Source organism: Sphaeramia orbicularis, chromosome 1 (assembly GCF_902148855.1).
Source record: "Sphaeramia orbicularis chromosome 1, fSphaOr1.1, whole genome shotgun sequence".
Taxonomy (NCBI): Eukaryota; Metazoa; Chordata; class Actinopteri; order Kurtiformes; family Apogonidae; genus Sphaeramia; species Sphaeramia orbicularis.
In genome coordinates this window covers 37,152,943-37,173,736 of record NC_043957.1, presented here as the reverse complement: position 1 = coordinate 37,173,736, position 20,794 = coordinate 37,152,943, and the positions used below count along the sequence as shown (strand labels likewise).

Below are 20,794 nucleotides of genomic sequence, written 5' to 3'. Positions count from 1 at the left end.
ACCTTAAAAAAACACAAAATGGGGTCACATTATTTCAGATGTGCCACACATACTAAGTACACACCCGTATACCCTTGACTACACCTCTGTATGTATTACTTTCGTAAATATGCATGTTCATTTCAATGCTGCAAAAACAACAAATCTAAAGGCTGCATAATACTTTTGCACAGTAGTGTATGTTCAATAAAAACACTGTATTGGTGTAAATGCTCATTTTTGCAGCTAAATACATGATTCAGAAACACTTGCACATGAACACGTGTACTATATTCTAAATAAATAAGCAGCCCTAACTAGAAGAAAAAGCAAAATGGCGAGACAGGCAGACAAATCAAAAAATAAGAAGGTTGTTTACTAATGTAGTAGGCACAACAGACAATCAAATAGACTGGGAATGGAAGAGTGATTGATGATAATTATAGCATCTAATCATTATGATGATTAAACACAGGTTTCCATCTAGTCGCGTTACCATGCTCCTAAATTCCATCAGCTGACTTGCTGTTATTACCAGCAGGAATGATGATCGTACTGACTGGGCAAAAAGAAGACCAAGAGATCTGAATGATCCTTTAAGGCCCCTGTGGTCCAACAGCATGTTCTAATGGCACATAATCCCCAAATATTTGTGAATTCTCACACCACCAATGCAGTCTCAGGCCTGTCAGTAATCCTGACTCAGCTATGAGTGTCCAGTGTGTGTCCACTGTCAGATGATCATGACTAATATCATTGCAAAAATGGCAAATGTGATGTTAAACTCTAGAGCCTCACATACCCTGAGTGGTCTCAGTGCTCTGGCTTATGGCTGCAAGTTGAGATTTGTGCTGAATTTAATTGCTGCAGGGACCAGATTAGCATAATGCAGGGGTTTATTTGTGGCTTAAATGTAATCTACAGAAGGTCTGGTAAACCACAGAGGTTGTTAGGCATGTGTTAAATAAAGTTTGACAGTAATTCTGCACTTAGGGAAGGAAGTCATGTTGCCTTTAAAATGTAGAATACACCCCTTTACCTGGTGCTGTAACATGACAGTTTAATATCACCCAGTCAGCTGACTGAAGATAAATTCCATGTAGTTCAAAGATTTCATATTCATATAAAACATTTGATCCAAGAAGGAAAAAAAAGGTTGGAGCACCAAGGGGACAACAAACCAGATCCATGACCTTTACTGAATGTGTCACAACTGTTGAACAATTCTCTTGTGGCTCCAACAGCCAGTAAAATCAAATGTGAAATCACATGTCCTCATTTGTTGAATACAAGGGACCAGTGAATACAGCAGTACAGATTTTTTGCTAAATAAAATAACTGCTCACATATTGATGTTGTTTTAATGACAGATTGACCTTTTTTGCTGAACCTGTTTGAGATTATTGCATTACATGAGCTGTTGATCTTTCGTTGCATCGCAGACTTGAAGATGCTGCTACACACATAATTCCTGTGTACCTAATTCCTTTTTCAGACTTTAGCCCCAAAGCCCCACTGAAGCTCAGCTCCAGTCAGATTTAAAGAATATAAGCCTCGCTGGCACTTAACTCTACAAATTCTATACGACTCACAGTTAAAATATGCATTATGGTGCTTCATGTTTTGCATTAAAAAGAGCTTTATGTTACTATTGATTAAATGTTTCAGCTCTATTTGGATGCATTCCATATTTTTTGTTGAGATTTTTATTACTCCTCGTGTTTAAAATCAATATAGCTGTATTATTCATACACATGCAAAGAGCCTTGGCTCAAAATACATTCATTTTCATCTCAAAGTTTCAAGGTAAGTCAGTAAAATGTATCAGCACCTTGGTGAGATGTGGATACCTGTAGGTGCTTTCCGGGTTTTTCCATGAGGCGAATCACCAAAACAAACACAAAGGACGACATCAAACACATTGTAAAAACATGACTTTGCCCCAAGCAATCATCCTGCAATTCTTTTCAATGTTTGAACAGGCAGCTGCTGTTTTACTTTCTCACAAAACAAACCTGAGCCAGAATGGGAACCCTTACCCCCCTGCTGTGTCCCTGACTGTCAACTGATTCTGGACTTATTTGGAGAGATGTGTAAGTGCTGTGAAAACACTACTGACCTTGCAACACGTCAGTTTTTATCTGGGGGAGCTTTAGACACGTTGCGTTTAGTTTTTTTTTTTTCTCTCTTTTGCTGGTGAGTGGTACTTATAAGTTTTTCAAAGACAGATAGCTTTGAAAATTGTCACTGTTACTACTGGTCTATGGAGTACCAGAGAAAGACTTGGAGGGTTGGAAGGGGCTGGATCTGATCCCAGTTGATGGGTGAAGGTGGGGTAGACTCTGGACATGAGGACAGTTCATCACAGGGCAGACATACAGAGACATGCAACCATTCACTGTCATTAACCTATTGAGATTGTGTGCATGTTTTTGGACAGTGGGAGGAATCCCTAGGGTACCTACGTAGAACTCAAGTACACATGTGAAGAACATGCAAACTCCAAACGAAATAGCTCCCACATTGTGGAGCTGCATGGGATCAAACCCAGAACCTTATTGCTGAGAGGTGATAATGCTAACCACTGCATCACCATGTGTACTGAATGAAGCAAAAAGATATACACATACTGGCCAAAAAAACCCAGAAAAAACATCCTCACCTGGATTTAACCAGGCAAACAGGTTAGGTCCTTCCACTGGATTATAATGATTACAGTGGCTAATATGTTTCAACTACACCTTCTTTAACCCTAACTGATGTAATGAATAGCATCTCATCTTTTATACAGTCATGTGTTGATAAAGACTACAAAGACTTGGGGGGGGCGGCAGTGGCTCAGGAAGTATAGTGGGTCATTCAAAGAGCAAAGGGTTGGCGGTTCAAATCCCACCCTGTCCTAATCATGTGCTCTTGTATCCTTGGGCAAGACATTTCACCCATCAATCCTCCAGTGCTGCCACCCACACCGGTGTATGGTCGGAGGTGGTTGGAGGGGTCAGCACCACGTTGGCAGCCACACCTCTGTCAGCCTACCCCAGGGTGTGTGAATGTGAGAGCGAATGAATAATGGATCTATTGTTCGTGCTTTGAGTATGCGTTAATAGAAAAGTGCTATATAAATCTAATAATAATGGATTGCATTTCTATAGTGCTTTACATTACTGACCCATTATTCATTTGCTCTCACACTCCCCCTCTGGTGGTGGTAAACTACACTTGTAGCCACAGCTTCCCTGGGGCAGGCTGACAGAGGTGTGGCTGCTTACGGCCCCCCCAACCACCACCAAACATTCATACAACAGTGTGAGTGGCACTGAAGGCAAGGTGGGTGAGGTGTCTTGCCCAAGGACACAATATACAGACTAGGACTCGAACCGCCAACCCTTCATTTATTAGACAACCCGCTCTACCTACTGAGCCATGGCTGCCCCAAATCTAATCCATGACAATGTCAGGATTCATTGGGTTCATTCGGCTTGTGAAAGAGTGGCTCAGAGAACATGATACTTCATTTTCACACATGGATTGACCCTAACAGAGTCCAGACCTGAACCCCACTGAGAATATTTGGGATGTGATGGAGAAGACTTTACACGATGGTCCTAACTGTCCTATCATCAATACAAGATTTTGGTGAAAAAAAAAAAAAAATGCAACAATGGATGTAAAAAAATTTTGTGAAATGTATTTTAACACTGGATAAGCATGGCATAGCATCAAGGATGTCCCATTGAATCTGTGGTGTAATGGCAGCTAACAGTGGTCTGACAAATACTGCATGCAAGAGTCTTTTTTTTTTTTTTGCTGGTGTGTGTGTATCTGCATGTAATTCTGCAGCACTTTGTGTTTTGCTTTGTGTTCTCATTATTTTGTTCAATTCCACCACGATTTTTGACTCTTTGAATATACTGAGGTGAATGCCTCCTTCACAAAGACCTTTGTTTTGTTTTTTTTCTAACTATTCCATCTTTCTAGTCACAGAAATAGTGAAAAACAAATGCTGCCTTATGTGTATACACATTAATGTATTTATGCACCCCCCCCCCCCTTTTTTTTTTTTTTTGTTTTGTTTTTGTCCTGTTTCCTGAAAATGTGGTTGGGAAAGTGTACAGGCTAGTTAATATCATTTTTACTATCCATTTTTTACATACTTATTTAATTTACTCATGCCCTTTTTTTTTCTTAAAAAAGAAAAAAAGAGAGAACAGTGTACTTTGTATGTTTGATGTCGTGTGTAATATCTTGTAGACTGATCTGATTAAACATTTGAATAAAAAAAAAAGAAATAGTAAAAAACAGGTACAACATACAGTCACGGAAAAATGTATTAGACCACCCCTTGTTTTCTTTAATTTCTTGTTCATTTTAATGCCTGGTACAACTAGAGGTACATTTGTTTGGACAAATATAATGATAACAACAAAAATAGCTCATATTAGTTTAATTTCAGAGCTGATATCTATCCATTTTCCATGTTTTCTCGATAATAACCAAAATCACTGCAGTTCTTACATCAGTAGCTATGGCATTGTACTACCAAAAATAGTGCTTTTAGGCATTCCATGTTTTCATTTCTGTCTGTCTTAGTCACATGACACACACAGGAGTTAGTACTTGATTGCATAACCATTGTTTCTGATGACTTTTAATGGTCTAATATTTTTTTCCGTGACTGTATGTAGTGAGAGAAAAGCTAACAGAGCAGGTCTATTAAATAGACACTAAACTAAGCATTAATTCACATTATCCTCTCCCCCTTGCCCTTTCAGCCTTTTTACTTCACCTTCATTCTCAGCATCTTCAGCTGCTGTTTCAAGCTATCACTGAAAAGGGTGTAGTGCTTAGTACGCCCATTAGTGGTGACTAGGTACATCCAGAAAATGGCAGAATGTAATTAATGCTACCATGTCCTCTTCTCCTGAGAGACATTAAGTGAGAGTGCAGGAGGAGAAGAAGAGTGGGGATGTTGTACAGAATTTATTTCTCAAGTAAAGCAGGTTGGAACCCCCCCCCCCCCCCCCCCCCAAAAAAAAAAAAAACAAAAAACAAAAGTTTCTTTTACATGGTGGCTGCGTGTAGGTATTAAGTCACTCACCAATCAAATAAAATTGAACTCACACTCTGTTCCCTCCGTTTAAAAAGTCTCCCTCAGTGGATTTCTGTGGGGTAATGACTGGGGGATTTGTGAGGATTCTTTGCCACAATTTAATTTCAAGGACAAAAGTTTGCAGGGGCTATAGATAGAACAGTCTGAAGCCTGAGTGCATACTGGAAAAAAAGTGTTTGTCTAATTTGTTTACATATAGAAATCTAACTATTGACCTTAAATCAAAAGGTAAAGCATTTGTCTAGTCAGAACATGTTTCTGCTTTGTTCAGAATCAAAAGGCCTGAGGGTGGATTCCATTTACTCACATCAAGAACATGCAGTGTCTTGATCAGCATCATTATAAAGTCAGGCAATTTGTATTTGATTTTTATTTTGCTTATGACCAGTTACATTAGATAGTTATTTTACTTCATTTTCTGAATTTATTTGCAATTAAATGTTTATGTAAATGTGTACATAAGTGAGCTCCCAGAAACTGACTAATCTTCATTATCTTTATTATCAAGCATTTTACACTTTCTCTCAGCTGCTTTGGCACATTTCTCAGATGAGAATTGAAGTTATTTGTTCACTATTGTCTGCTAGTTTTACATTTTCAGTGTGTATTACCATGTTGGTCAAAATACAGTATACAGGTCCTTGTTGAATAGTCCTTCCTCCTGAAAAAGGCATGAGCTCATTGTTTGCATTGCATCATTTCAAGCCTATTTTGTACATTTCTACTCCATTTGTTTCCTTCTTTTGGAAATATGTTTCAAGTTCAGTGAATGTGGCATGTGAAGACATCCCAGCAGACTCTTACAGTGGATCACACTGACATGCAAGACAATGTTCTCCACGCTATACCACTAGGGATAATATTCACTGGGACATGGACGAAAATCTGTGGACTGACAGGAAAGAATGTCAGGATGATTAAAGACACTGGAAATTATATGTACACCTCTGGCCAAGGGGAGTGTTTCCCATTTTTCTACTGTGAATCTATAATTTTTTGCTTTTTCCTTGCAGTGCAGTGCTGTATAAGTCATGCCATAGAAAAAGTATGGTAAAAACTTTGAATCATAACCATTATTTTCCAATCACCCCTCCCAACACACACACATACAATAATGTGTAGGGATGGGAATCGATAAGAATTTAACAATTCCGATTCCATTATCGATTTTGCTTATTGATCTGACTGCTTATCGATTCTCTTATCAATCCTCATTGGATGAAGGAATAAAAGAGTACAAATGGGTGTGTTTGCATTAACTGTTTTTTATATTTCCATCTCTGGACAGAAAATATAGCATATACAGTATGTACAAATAATAATAAGAGATGATGCCGGGACCGGTTCAGGGCGGATACAGTGAAAGTGAAACTAAAGACACTCCCTAATTCCTCTATTGCTGCATTTCCACAATGTGGAACCAGTTCGACTCTGCCCGTCTCCTGTTGTTGTGCATGTCATTTCCTTTCTCCTACCTTCAGAAACTTGTATTTGAGGGGGTACGACATTTGTTGCCCACACCGGAACCGGAACTGGCCCCAGATGACGGCCTGGTGTTCACTCTGCCACTAGATTCACAAGCGCCGCTAAGTAGTGTATCAAATGAATCACATGCTGTGGACAAATATTTGAACATATTGGAGGGATTCCACCCTTTTGAAGAAATGGAAGCTTTGTTCTGACCAAAACAATGCAGCATATGCATGACGTCATCCATCGCGCATGCACAATGAAGGCGGAATCGATAAGCAGAATCGTTAAGCAGGCAGGCACACAATTCCACAGAATCGAGCTACTGGGATCTGGTTCTCAAAAAGAACCGGTTCTCGATTCCCACCCCTAATTATGTGTAACTTTGTAGATCTGAAATTGATATGCTACATAGAAAAATATGTTGCCCTTTGTATTTTCAGTCAGTGTTACATTGGCATAAAATGTAGGTAGATCTGACATTGATATAAATCAGCCACTGGGACAACGTTCAGAGTGCAAAATTCCACAGGACCACAGTACTCAACTGACACAGAACTGAGAGGGCACACTGCACACGACTGCACCTATCTAACATGTAGCTCCGCCCACCTACTCCAGCCTCCAGAGCAAAGAACACCATAAAACAACATAGACAGTATTTAGAACAATAATTCCTATTCTATACTATATATTATCACTAATTTGTTGTTTCTTCCATCAATTGCCACAGTACTGTGGTAGCAAAATGCACAAAAGAATGCACTGATGTATACGTCTTATATCACCACAGTACTGTGGCAACAAGAGGCTAATGAGTTTATGTAACCCTATCCCTGACTGGCACTAGTACAAATGCTAACATTTGATTGGTCTGTGGCAATAGACAAACTGATATTTTATGCCACAGTCCTGTGGCAGTAGCCATTGCCTTAAAAAATATTTAACTGTGATATTGACAATATTGCTGAACATTTTTACTGTTTTGTTTTTTTTTACTTTGTTCAAGAACAATTGCATAAAAACTTGTCATTGTTATGGTACTGGACGACCGTGGTTCAAGAGGTAGAATGGGTTGTGTGTTCAAATCCCTCTCTGTCCTTGTCATATGCTGTTGTGTCCACCTTGCCCCCCATCTTTTCACTCACACTGGTTTATGAATGTGTATGAATGTTCAGTGGTGGTTGGAGGGGCCATTTGGTGTGACTTGACAGCCACGCTTCTGTCAGCCTGCCGAAGCGCTTCTGTCAGCCTGCCCCAGGGCAAATGTGGTTTACCACCACCAGAGAGTGAGAGTGAATGAATAATGGATCAGTAATGTAAAGTGGTGGGTGCCTTGAAAAGCTATGGAAATCTAATCCATTATTATTGTTATTACTGAGAGTTTCACTGGCATAAATAATTGCTTTTGATGCATAAACTACACATTCTAAAAATATTACACACTTTTGTTGGTAATCTTCCGTGTTTTGCAGTTTGCACACATTATTTTGAGGAATTCGTGTACTGTGGTGATTTGAGAAATAAAGAATAAAAGTTAAAAGCTACACACAGCACCTGCCATTAGCATTAGCATTAGCGATAAGTTGTCATCGAAGGAAGTTAGGGCATGTAACAAAAAGTCTTTGTTTAATATGGAAAAAAAAGTCTGTAGTTGTACAAAACATATGCAGAAGTAGCAGTCCTTCCCGTACAGTAACTAGAGCATAATTGTATTGTGTAGTTTTCCCAATGACGACTTTGTGTGGTCTCCATTTACCCCCTAACTTTCACACTGAACTTCTGTGCAGAACAAAAATAACACCCGAAAATATTGTATGTGAACAAACTGGCAAAAAAGTTGATTGATAAAAGAAAACTGTTAAATATAATTTATAGTGGATGTGGATTTTTCTGTCTCTGGTTGAGAAAGTGCCATGATCTGTGATATAATTCCAGTTTTCTATTTTTTCTGCAGGCTGAACTCCAGATTCAACATTAATGTTAAGCTTTCTTCAGTCAGGCTTGTTCACACATACATCCCTACTCTTCTGTTCCTCCTAAACCTCTCTCTGTGCCCTCTGTTTTAGCCCTTAAACTTTGAGGACATCTCTGTCACACACAATCATGACTCACATTTATGAGCTGATCTGGAAGCCTCCCAGCACTCATAAACACAGCACTCAACCACATTCTCCACCCATACAGACACAGTGAATGTCAAATGAAGGGTTTATTATTGGATCCAGATTGTGGATGAATTGTTCTCATGGGTTTGAGGAACACATATAAAAGATGGCATGTGCTGTCTTTTCATAGATAGATAGATAGATAGATAGATAGATAGATAGATAGATAGATAGATAGATAGATAGATAGATAGATAGAATACAAGCATTTAAAGTCATAGCATCTTTTCTGTCAGAAGGTATTTCATTGTTTTTTTTTTCTCTAAAATCATTTTAGTTTAAATCTCCCAATCTTTTTGTGATAGAAAGAAGAGTTATATCATGAATGATTCATAAGACCCAGGCTTTTATTCCTGACTATCATAAATGACCTTTTCAATGAAAGGCAGCCAAATAATAGAAAACAATGAATGGGAGAAAATATACGCATCAAAGGTTAAAGGCAGATAATCAGCCTGTAGTCGTTGCTTTTTTTTTTTACACAACCACTGTAATTCATCAACATTATAACATGTCACAGTGAAAATATCTACAAACCTGATCAATAGAACATATCTTGACTGATTTATGAAGGTCATTGAATTTAACATCAGAATTACTTTGGTCATTATGTTGATGTGTAGTGATGTGCGGAAATTTCCCTCTTGCAGTTTGTAAAAGCCTCATCTATGACAAAAATATTGAGACATCAACAAGCATTGTGTCATCTGAAACAATCCATTCTGCAATGAAACAGTGTTGTTTTTTAACAACAATAATGTATATTGATGAGTTGAAAACTAATGAAAAGAAAATAAGTTTTTTTCCACAAAGTTGAAATGTAAGTTAGGAGTGTGATGTTGAGTAGTGGAATAATGACCTGAGAACATAATGATGCTACAGTGAAGTTGACCTTTGACCCTTTGCATAAACAATGCCATATTGCTTCTTCACCCCACCCCCCCCCACACACACACACACCCCATCACTGGTATTATTTTCAATACTAGAATCTAGATTAAACTCATAAACCTCTTTTCTGACCTGACCTTTGACCTTTCTAATGAGATCATCTATGCGTCCAAGTGAAGGTGAAAAATTTGACCACTGTCTGTCAAGCTGATCATGAAATATGTGAGTATTGAATATTATAAAGATGGACAGACAACCCCAAGATGTAATGCTCTCATGCAGGGAATAGTAATAGACTAGAAAAGCACTCGGAGAGCGCAGACCTCTGCCAAGGCAGATCAGTGCCCCCCCTCATCACCACCAAAATGTAATCATTTGTTCCTTGTGCCCTTATCAACATTCAATTTTTATCCAAATCCGTCCATAACTTTTTGAGTTATCTTGCACACGGACACACAGACAGACAGACAGAGACAAACCAACGTCGGCAAAAACATAACCTCCTTGGCGGAGGTAAAAGCAACAATTCCCTCATCACTGTTCGCTGTCACTTCGTCACTACTGATATTCTTATTGTTGATAACCTGATAGACAGAACAGTAAAAAGGCACTGGCCTTTTAACTGTTCCAAAAGCTAACACAAAAACTCACGGTGAGGCAGCTTTTCAGCATTATGCGCCTCGCCTATGGAACAGCCTGCCAGGGAACCCCAGGGCCGCAGAGAATGTAGACATCTTTAAAACCAGGCTGAAGACCCACCTTTTTAACCTGGCTTTGAAATAATGCCCCTTTAATTTAGCTTATATTTTTAACTCCTGTCTCCCTTAGTTTTTAATTTGACCTTTAACCAGTGCTTCTGTTTTATCTTTTTATTTCTTTATATTACATTTACACATATGTTTTATATTACATTTATACTCTTTTAACCAATGCTTCTTTTTATCTTTTGAATGTTTATATTTATAGTCTCCCGTGTTTCATCGGCGGGGGTCCTCGGTGCCAGGGGGCGGCTGTGGGCTCCAGTGGCTTTGATGCTCACTCAGGGGTCTGCTCCCCGGTGGGGTATGGGGCCCTGCCACCACGCATTTCGGCGCTCCCTCACCAGTTAGGATGTGGCTTTATGATGGTGGTGCCCCGGATTGCTGGGGGTGGTGGCTGCCCCCTGGTGCGGGTGGCTCCCTGTGATAGCGCCTCCTCTCTGTTGTTTTATGGTCCCCTGTGCTCAGCCTGTTTCTTTCCTTTATTTCTTTATCTATTTTTTTTTGTTTTATTATTCATGGGTATTAACATTAGGTACATGGGTGGCGGGGTGTGTGTGTGTGTGTGTGTGTGTGTGGGTGTGTGTGTGTGTGTGTGTGTGTGTGTGTGTGTGTGTGTGTGTAGGTGTGTGTGTGTGTGTGTGTGTGTGCGCGCGCGTGTATGTGTGTGTGGTGGGGTGCACTGATTTTATATGTAAAGCATTTTGTGCTACATTTTATTGTATGAAAAAGTGCCATATAAAAAAAGATTGATTGATTGATTGATTGATTTGACTGGTCCGATAATATACAATATACAATTAACTCCAGGCTGAACCATGCTCTATGTCACCTCCCAAATGTCTCCCCCCACCAAGTTTATTATCGTTAATGAAAAGTAATGAAATTACAAAAACTAGAATTGAAAAAACATTTTTGTTACCTGAATTAAATAAAAACTATAATTAAAAGAAAAAATGATAACTAAATGAAACTCTATTGTGTGGTTACAAACCTAACTAAAACGTATAAAAATTATGGATAAAATTCCCTTTGTTTTTGTCTTTGTCAGTGATTGATACGAAATCGATTTATTTCAATCTGGCAATTTCAGCTAGCAGCACCATATGACACTTCACGATCCATCACTTCTTGTCACTTGACGTTTAGTCGTCTTCTCGTCCCCACTCTACCTGGAAAAATGGAGACTAAAGTTGGGAGAAAGCAGCAGAGTCTTATATGGGATTTATTTGAATTAATTATTTGAATGAAAAAACTAAACTAAAACTAAACTAACACTAAGCATTTAGAAAGAAACTTAAACTAACAAAAACTAGCAAACCTGCTCTAAAAATGAATTAAAACTAACTGAATTAGAGAAAAAAAGTTAAAACTAAATAAAACTAAACTATAATGACAAATCCAAAACTATTATAACCTTGCTCCCCACGTGTCCTGTCTTTCTTCCACCGCAAATATCAAGTGAAGAATGTCAGAAACACGTTCCAACAAGTGTGTTACAGAGAAAATTAGTATCTGTAAAGACTGTCTCATATACATTACAGATGAAAAAGGAAAAATAACTTCTGTATAACATAACCTGTAAAACTACATGCACATTGTTGCAGATTTTTGTGTCACTATGTTTTGTCACAGCGACCTTTCTCATGTCTATGATTCACTTATTCACCATATTAGAGCTTTTGTTATTGACCACCTTAATATCCCTCTCTGTCTTACATAATCAGAATTATTTGAGCCATAATTCTTTCTAATCTCAAACTGAACAGCCATCTCAAGGATCCTTGTTATCTTCTGTTTGGACTGTAAATGGGTAAACTATAATATTTGGATATGTCCCATGCCTCTGGTAAGCCTGGTGGTGTTGTCAGCACATTTGATGCAAGGTAAATTTGTGTTTGAGGGAGAGTTTATCACTCTGAAACCAGCTCTTTGGAGATCAGAGACAGGATTTTGCACAATCAGGAAGCTAATCTGGTTTAGAGCAGACAGGGTAGCTGGCCTAGCTTCTTAGTGAATGTAGATCCATGTTCAAATTTGACAGAAGTGTTTGCTAACCTGGAGGATTAGCCTCTTCTGTTTGCTTGCACTTTTCAGCTGCTGATATGTTATTGCAGCATTAGTGGGCCCAAACATATCCTTTATTTTGGCTCGATTCCCAGGTGAGATTTTAGCTGCAAAAGGTGTTTTATGATAGAATGATTTAATGTGGTTCAAACTGCCTCCCTGAAAAGATGAACCTTTCTGTGATTAACTCCACTCAGACAACCTCTGCACACTAAGTGCTTATAGACAGAGCTTTTAATAGTTTTAAGTGACTGTATTTGCTTCAATTATCAAAAGAAATGGCTGCAGTAATTACACAACTCACAGCTATCTTTTTATTATATCCTCGCGAGCCATTAATGTCTGAAGGAGAAATTATTTTTCATTTAATAACAAGACCGTACAAGGTAGATTCTTTAATTAAGCTTAGTATTTCATCACCTTGACCTGAAGGAATCTGTAACTTAGGAACAAGAAATTCAAACATTGGATGCAGACAGATATAGCCATTTTACATTTATTGCAATCATGTGTGTATGTCATTTTTACAAGATATATGTCAATAAAGGTTATAGTTTATGGGCATATACTTTATCAAGTCTGTCAGAAACAATTTTCTTGCAAGTATTTAACCATTTTAATGGTGCAAATTCTCACAATTTGCACAGCTGGACATTGAATGAAGATAGAAAATAGAAAATTATTTTATGTTTGGACGTCCATGGAGTGCAGAAATGTAAACGGCCACAGTTTTGTTTTGACAGAAAATATATGTAGGCTACCTGTGGTTTGGAGAACAACAGACAGCACAGCATACAACAACAACAACAACTGAAGAAGAATCTACTGGAGACCTTCTGCTCCTCCAAAAGTGAGATCTACTGGGTGCTCAGCTTCAGATTGAATGGACCTCCAGAAATTACAAGGACAGCAGAGAAAATCAGTGGCTGTCCCCTGTTTTTATAAAAGACACGTCTTGCTCACATTGCCTCAGCAAGGGCAGAAATATCATAAAAGACAGCGTACATCCAGCACGTGAACTGTTTGCTCTGCTGCCCTCTGGAAAGTGTTATGGGAGTTTAAAAAGCAGAATAAATAGAGTTAAAATCTATCTTTTCTCCAGAGTATTAGAACTGTGAATGCAAATACATGAACCATCTCTTCAGTTTTAAATACTGTGTGTATTCTGTGCTGCGCTAATTTAATTATTACTCAGCAGTTCCATCATTATTTAATTCCTCAATGCACTGGCAATAATAATAATTATTACTGCTTTTTATCGGTTTTGTGCTCGTGTGTCTAAGATGTAGCACTTTTACTTTCATTGTACTACTCATAAAAGCAGTCTATTCTATTCTAAATCCCGCACTAGTCAGAACAGGAAAGGGAAGGAAGCAGATTTCCTTTTATGCTATTGTTAAGTAGTGGAGTGTAGTTTTTATGTTATATTAACAAGCAGGGTGCCAACCCTCTTCCCCTTTCCTCAAAAGGTCTCACACTGTTACATTTTAATTTCATTATCATTTACTTTGCAGCCCGATAGTTGCTCTTGCTTTCCCTATGGCTGCTCCACTCTTCCACATTCATCTCTGAATTGATGATGTTTAGACACATACGACTGGCCTCCCTGCTGATGGTATTCGTGGACAGTGTAAATTAGCTTCCCTGCCTCCCCTGGGCACCGATCCACTGTGATTTACCACAGCTAACAACCATGAATTTTGCTCACTTGAGGAGAGGCATAGGTGATTTATGCTTTTGTTTACAGGGCACTGTAGGGACTTTAATCTGGCAGTGATGAGCAGGGAGGTGTGTCGACAACAAGCATATGTGTGTGTTAAGTGCTTGTAGACCTGCTTGCAGATTCACCTGATGAGAGTACTGGTACTCTAACAACACAGGTGAACAGCTCACTTATTACTGATAATCTGAAAATGTGAAAGTAGGTTATGTGCATGCTTATCACAGGAAACGTCATGGCAGCACAGAGAAAATAATCTGTAATACACTGTTGGTCATACAGTTGAACACATTCCTCTTTTTTATTGCTATTTATACACATCAGTAATCACCTTTGACGAGACATAATGATTACATACTGAGTCCCAGTTACACTTTATCCACCACAATAAATCACATTGTCACAATCATTTCGTGAGAAGAGGTAAAATTATTTTATGACAACTTTATGGGCCACATTGTATGATTATGGTGACATAAACAAAAAAAAGGGGGAAAGGTGAGTTCATCAGAGAATATTTACAAAGGTGGCACTGTGTGTCTTTAGAAAATGCCAAGTTTTTTTTTTTTTTTTCATGCCAGAAGAGGGCTTGTGTGTTCTGCAAAGTGTTAGTAAATCTGGCCTTAAATCTTTAGATAGTGACCAGGATTTTCATTTAAATGGATTTAAATCTGGTTAAATGGTTAAGTCATTTTTTACTAAATAAATTAACATGATGTTGATTGTGCTTATGACCTGATGGAAATGTTACATTAAAGTCCTCACATTTACAGTTTTATGATCTGTTTTTTGTTGATGATATTTATGGACATGTGTTCCATCACCATCACCATAGTGACCAGGGACCTGTCAACATTTTCTTTTCATTTCATTTCATTTTTTATTTAGACAGGGACAATGCACAATATACATTAACCTTAAAAAGGAGAGATGTAGTGTACCAGGTTGTAGCACTAGTGCTAATTTCCACCTATAGTCCCTGGGCAGGCTGATGTTATCATTACAAAAACAGACATTAATAAAAACTAAAACATTAAAAAACAGTAAAAAATGCATATTTAGAACTCCATCTATATAAAATATTCATTCACATCCAACCATTCACTCTTATTCATCCCACTGCGGTTCGTCACACACACTCTGAGCATGTTTACATTACATTACATTATGGCTACAGGTCTGGTTTGAGAGTAGCTGTTTTTTTTACCATGTGGGAGAATATGTGATAGTTTGTGATTGCTAGTAGCACATAAGGCATGAAAACACACAGAGGTGAGACAGTGTGTCCTAGTGCTTAACACATTGAGACTTTAATGGACCTCAAAGATATTAACAGCTGACAAAGTAGAAGTAGTTCATAGGAAGAAGGTTATAGAGTGCAGCCCACTGTAGTCTAATTTCACCAGACAGAGACAAAGGACATAATGTGCAAACACACATAGTGACATTAGTTACATGTCTTTCCACAGAGTTTTTTAGTTTACGGGGAGAGTTTTAACTTATTTTCTGATTTGGTGAGGAAGGAGGTGAATCCCTCTATGAAGTCCTGGTCCAGGTCAGTGACAGGTGAGGGGTCTGAATGAAGTGCTTAGATGTTACCTGTCAAACTGTAACACAGGTGTCCTGAGGTGAGCTCAGGTGGAACAGACATGTCTTCTACAGGCAAATGTTAAAAGACATCAGGGCTCTGAGTCCATGGATTGGTAATTGTCCAGAGCTATTGCTTATATGCAACTGTATTCATTCAGAAATCCTCAAAAATAGGTTCTCATATGTGCGTCCTGTCTGACTTAACTGGCAAAACTGGCAAGAGTCAGCAGCAGCATTAGTGGAATGAATACAATGAACAGAGACAAAGGAAAAACACATGTAAAGCTTTTGTTGCTACATTCACTCGCTTCATACTTATGGTTTCACATTATTACAAATTGTACCAACAAAAGATAGTGTTATTCCATGATTCTATTTCTGCCAAGTGTAGATACAGGCTACTTACACCAACAGAAACTACTCCTGATTGTATTGTTGCTATGTTACAATGATAGTGGGGATGAAGGAGAGAGAGAAAAAAATAGGGCGAGAGACCTACTGCCCTGTAGTGTGTACATCAGACTGTGATTGGACTGTTAGTTTATCAGCTGAGACACTGATCATGATCATGGTTTAGCATCAACCAGTATTCATCCATTTTTGATGTTTAATTTTGTGGGAAACACTGCTTCATATATGAAAGTAAACACCTCTAATGTTAAGTCACTAGTCACTAAGGGGGCGTGGCCACAGGTTCAACTGTCAGCTGACTGATATTGTTGGTTGACATCACACTGGTCAATGTCAATGAAGAGCAGCTCAACAACAAACCTGTGATTACTACTTATCACCAATAGAGGCCGCTAAAGAGAACAAAAAAAAAAAAAAAATTCATGATTATAACTTTAACTAGAAAAGCACTTGGAGAGCACAGACCTCCACCAAGGCAGACCCCCTCCCCGCCCCACCATGATCACCACCAAAATTTAATCATTGGCCCCTTGTGCCAGTATCAACATTTCCTGAAAACTTCATCAAACACCCCCTCTCCCCCCGATCACCACCAAAATTTATATATTCGTTCCTTGTGCCAGTATCAACATTTCCTGAAAATTTAATCAAAATCCGTCCATAGCTTTTAGAGTTATCTTGCTAACAGACAAACAGACAAACAAACCCTGATGAAAACATAACCTCTGCCATTCCTTGGCGGAGGTAACACGTGGTACCAGGCACAACAAACCCCGCCCCTTGCACGTATTGTAGCTTACTTTGGCATCAGTCCAGCTGATATCATCATGTCTGTGCATGTGATGGTGTCAATATATCAGATGCCTCTATATATGTGCCAAGTTTGAAGTAAATTGAAACCAAATTGATGTTTTAATAGACATTTGAAATTTTGCCCATTATAAGTAAATGGGAGAAAAAAAGATTTTAAAAATTCATTTTAAAAAAATGTGAACTTTAACCTACTTTTCCCAAAATGTAACCACATCTATTCTGGGTCACTGGCAATCTATAAACCCAATTTGGTATGAATTCAACCAATAGTTTTGCTTCCATGTGTAGCTGACATTTCACCCATTATAAGTAAATAGGATTTTTTTTCTTTTTTTCAGAAAAATTTGAACTTTGACCTACTTTTCCCAAAATGTAATGACATCTATTCTGGGTTACTAGCGATCTATAAACCCAGTTTGGTATGAATTCAACCAATAGTTTTGCTGCTAGAGTGTTAACAAGCAAAGAAACAAACAAACAAACAAACCGAACCAAAAACAATACCCTGGGGTAAAAATGTCATCTTTATAGAGGGTATATAAAAGATAGGCTACATAAATCTTAGTCCAAATTTCAAGTATAAACATTGAATATAAAAATATCACAAATATCACAGACAAATGTTTCACCAACTGGCAACTTTATATGGAAAAAGAACTTAAATGATTAAAACAGTTTCTGAATATATTTTGTGAATTACATTACTCAATATTAAAATTTATGTAAATAGTTTGAGGCCAAACTTAATAGCTAATTTAGTTTCCTCTTTGGTGAATAAAAATAATTTTGCTGCTGTTGTTATGCAGTTACTCAATGAAAAGAAAAGGACTGTGCTGGATGTCTTCACTAATCTTTTATTTTGTGACTTTGCCTATTATTAAAATATTTAGTTAATGACTTTATATTTAAGATTTATACTTCTATTTAGGATTTAGATTTAGATTTGACATTCAGTATTTACAATTAACATTTAAATTGTAACGTGCTCTTTAGATTCTTATCGAGTATGTATACTTAATTCACAAGAATGGTAAATATGGAAAAATTCACAAATATTACAGTAAATCTAGTAAAAATGTGACCATAAAAATGCACACAACTTTTTTTCTTCACATTTTTTGCAGTTTAATATTGCAAAATGTAGTTGAAGTAGCATTTCTCTGCAAGCCATACTCTGAATAGAGAAGTGGAATGGTGCAGTGTACTATAGAGGACAGTTGAGGACCAAACCCAAGTTGAAACTACAGTAATCTAATTCAACTGCAGAACACAGCATCTCTTGTAAATGAACCAGATGATGATCCAAGTGAAAATGACGGTCATCAACATAACTTTGATAAGCTCACCATCCATCACTTTGTAACAGAATGAGCCTAAATGTCATCCAACAAAGGATTTCTTCTAACATAGTGCCAGTCACATCATTAGCTTCTATTGATGTCCCCTATAACGACATTACCCTTCAAAAATGTTACTCCTGCCCATTAAGGATAGTGCATAAAGTGAGGTGTTTGACTGCTGATGAAATGGCTATACCAGTGCTCCAACACCTCTGTGACCCTGGAGCTGAGGATCATTCCCCTGGTGGGAGATGACTCTGGGAAATACCATCCATTATCTTTGCCTTATAGGTCACCAACATTGAAAAACACCAGGACAAACATCAATAATATGTTCCTGTGGCAACAATCCCAGTGGATTTTAAGTGCTAAGCGATGTCCTTGTTGGAAATGAGAAGGGATGAGTAAACTGATGAGGAGGGCATGAAGGACACAACAGATGCAGCTAAAGAAGGGTTCTGTAAGGGTGTGGAACAAAATGCTGTTGTGCAATAATTTCACACATCAACATGATGTCCTGACCATCCTATATTTAAGAGCGCTTCTATTGTTCAAGGAGATTCATTGGAAGTGGAGGTGTAGGCTTTCCAGGAACCTCACACCCTATAAAGGAAGGAAAACGCTACCCAAGGCAGATGCCAGAAACATGTATATTCCGTATTAGGACTCATTTTAAACATTAAGCATTGACTTACAACCTTAGCAGCAGCTCTCGTCAGTCTGGAGGCAGGTGATAGTTAAAATCAATAAAAGAACAGACAGTGCCAACAAGGGCTGCACAAATCAGTCGACTTAAATTACTCACAAAATACACATAATGACCACAGGGATGTTTTAGGAAATGCCAAAAGGTACACTGTGTCACCTCAGACAAAGACAGATTTAGGAAAGCACAGAAGCAAACACAGGCAGGAAAGAGCATTTGGTCAAAGGTCACAGCACCTTTTCCATCTTCCTCCAGGGAAACAAGAGGTTGGTATGTGTGTATGCCAGTACTGTTTGAGTATGTGTCACAAGAGGGAAAAAAGACATATAATGAACCCATCCAAGAGAGATTTTATTTTATTTTATTTTATCTTATTTTATTTTATTTTATTTTATTTTATTTTATACATGGTTTATTTACCAATAAAGGCATGTGTAATCATTGACAGAGCCAAAGCAACTACATTTCAGTGCATTTTTTTATATTTGTATCAGAAATGCATCTGAATTATAAGACTATAATATAATAATACTATCATTATAAGTTCAACATAATGTAACATAAGGAATTTTACTGGAGCTAATTTCCTTTTTCCTCTATATTTTTCCAACATGTATTTGTGCTTAACTATGTTATTTATGGATCCAGCTGCCATCATTCTGTCAGTTTGCTTTGATTAAGAAACAATCATGTTTACTTCTAAGAAGAGGGAATCTGTTTCCTGTACTTCCTCTTTCTCCATCAAAACACTCCTTATGTTTGCTGGTTCCTATTTCTTAGAAATCTTGTCATTTTGCCAGAACAAACTAAACATTGCCTTAAGACTCGTTCACTGGCATCATCTGGTGAAAATCACACTAAGCCTGGACCAAGTACAACTGTAAAAGGAGCCTGACTTATATAAACCTGGAAACTGTGCCCTGCTGGAGCTTGTTTGAGGACTGGCTGAGCTCAGAACAGTCACTCCACAGCCATTTGAGCTAAAACAAAATCATCAAAAACATCAATTTAATTCAGTTGTGAAAGTTTCTAAGGCTTGATAAATCTTTGCCAACAAAAGGTATCTGGAAAGCTTATCCTCCACTGGTAAAAAATACCATTCAGCCCTGTTGCTGAGTTGAAGATGAATAAAACACAGAAAAAAAAGTGTTTTCTGTCAAGGTTTTCACAAACTGGCAGAGGTTTTTATAATTGGGATTGCTTTCTCTTCTGTTGTGAATATTCTGTGTAGCAGTGCAAAGCATTTTGGTTTCTTAATCTACTTATTCATGGATTTGGTATTTGCAAAGCAAGCCTTCTATCACTGTTTGTCACACTGGCAATGGGAAGGTGTTTTTTGTTTATATCATAAACTGAAAAACAACAACAAAAACAACCTAATCACAGATACATTTTTATCATATACATTTTATCATCTGTTGTTATACCAGCCTATTAATTACAAAAAGCAATTTTCCTCTTACCTGCTTATTGAGTCTGACGCTTGCTGAATGACGTCTCATTTAACATGTATTCTCTTGGATTGTTCGTTATCACACACACTATATACTGAGGCATATCTACTCTACCACTATGATCTTGCTTCACAGCATTAATGATGTGTGCAGCTGAGTCACATCCTTTTGTGAAACCTATTGTCTCTTAGATGCTTTCACTTCCTGTCTAAAGTCTAGTAGTACATTCTACTGTGTCTGACAGAGTGCTTTCCTTCCTACTCCTTGTATGCATAACAAATGGCATTTGGCTGGCACTGTAAATCATTCACTATAGT

At 37.9% G+C, this 20,794-nt stretch overlaps 1 protein-coding gene across 1 annotated transcript in view; it reads right to left on the bottom strand.

The window, feature by feature from the left end:
• LOC115421351 (uncharacterized) overlaps window positions 1-20,581 on the bottom strand; it is a 42,226-nt gene extending 21,645 nt beyond the window's left edge. Inside the window, exon 1 of the mRNA XM_030137216.1 lies at window positions 20,487-20,581. The gene's annotated coding sequence lies outside the window, so the exon portion shown is untranslated. The remainder of the gene's footprint in view (window positions 1-20,486) is intronic.
• Between the last annotated feature and the right edge of the window lie 213 nt (window positions 20,582-20,794).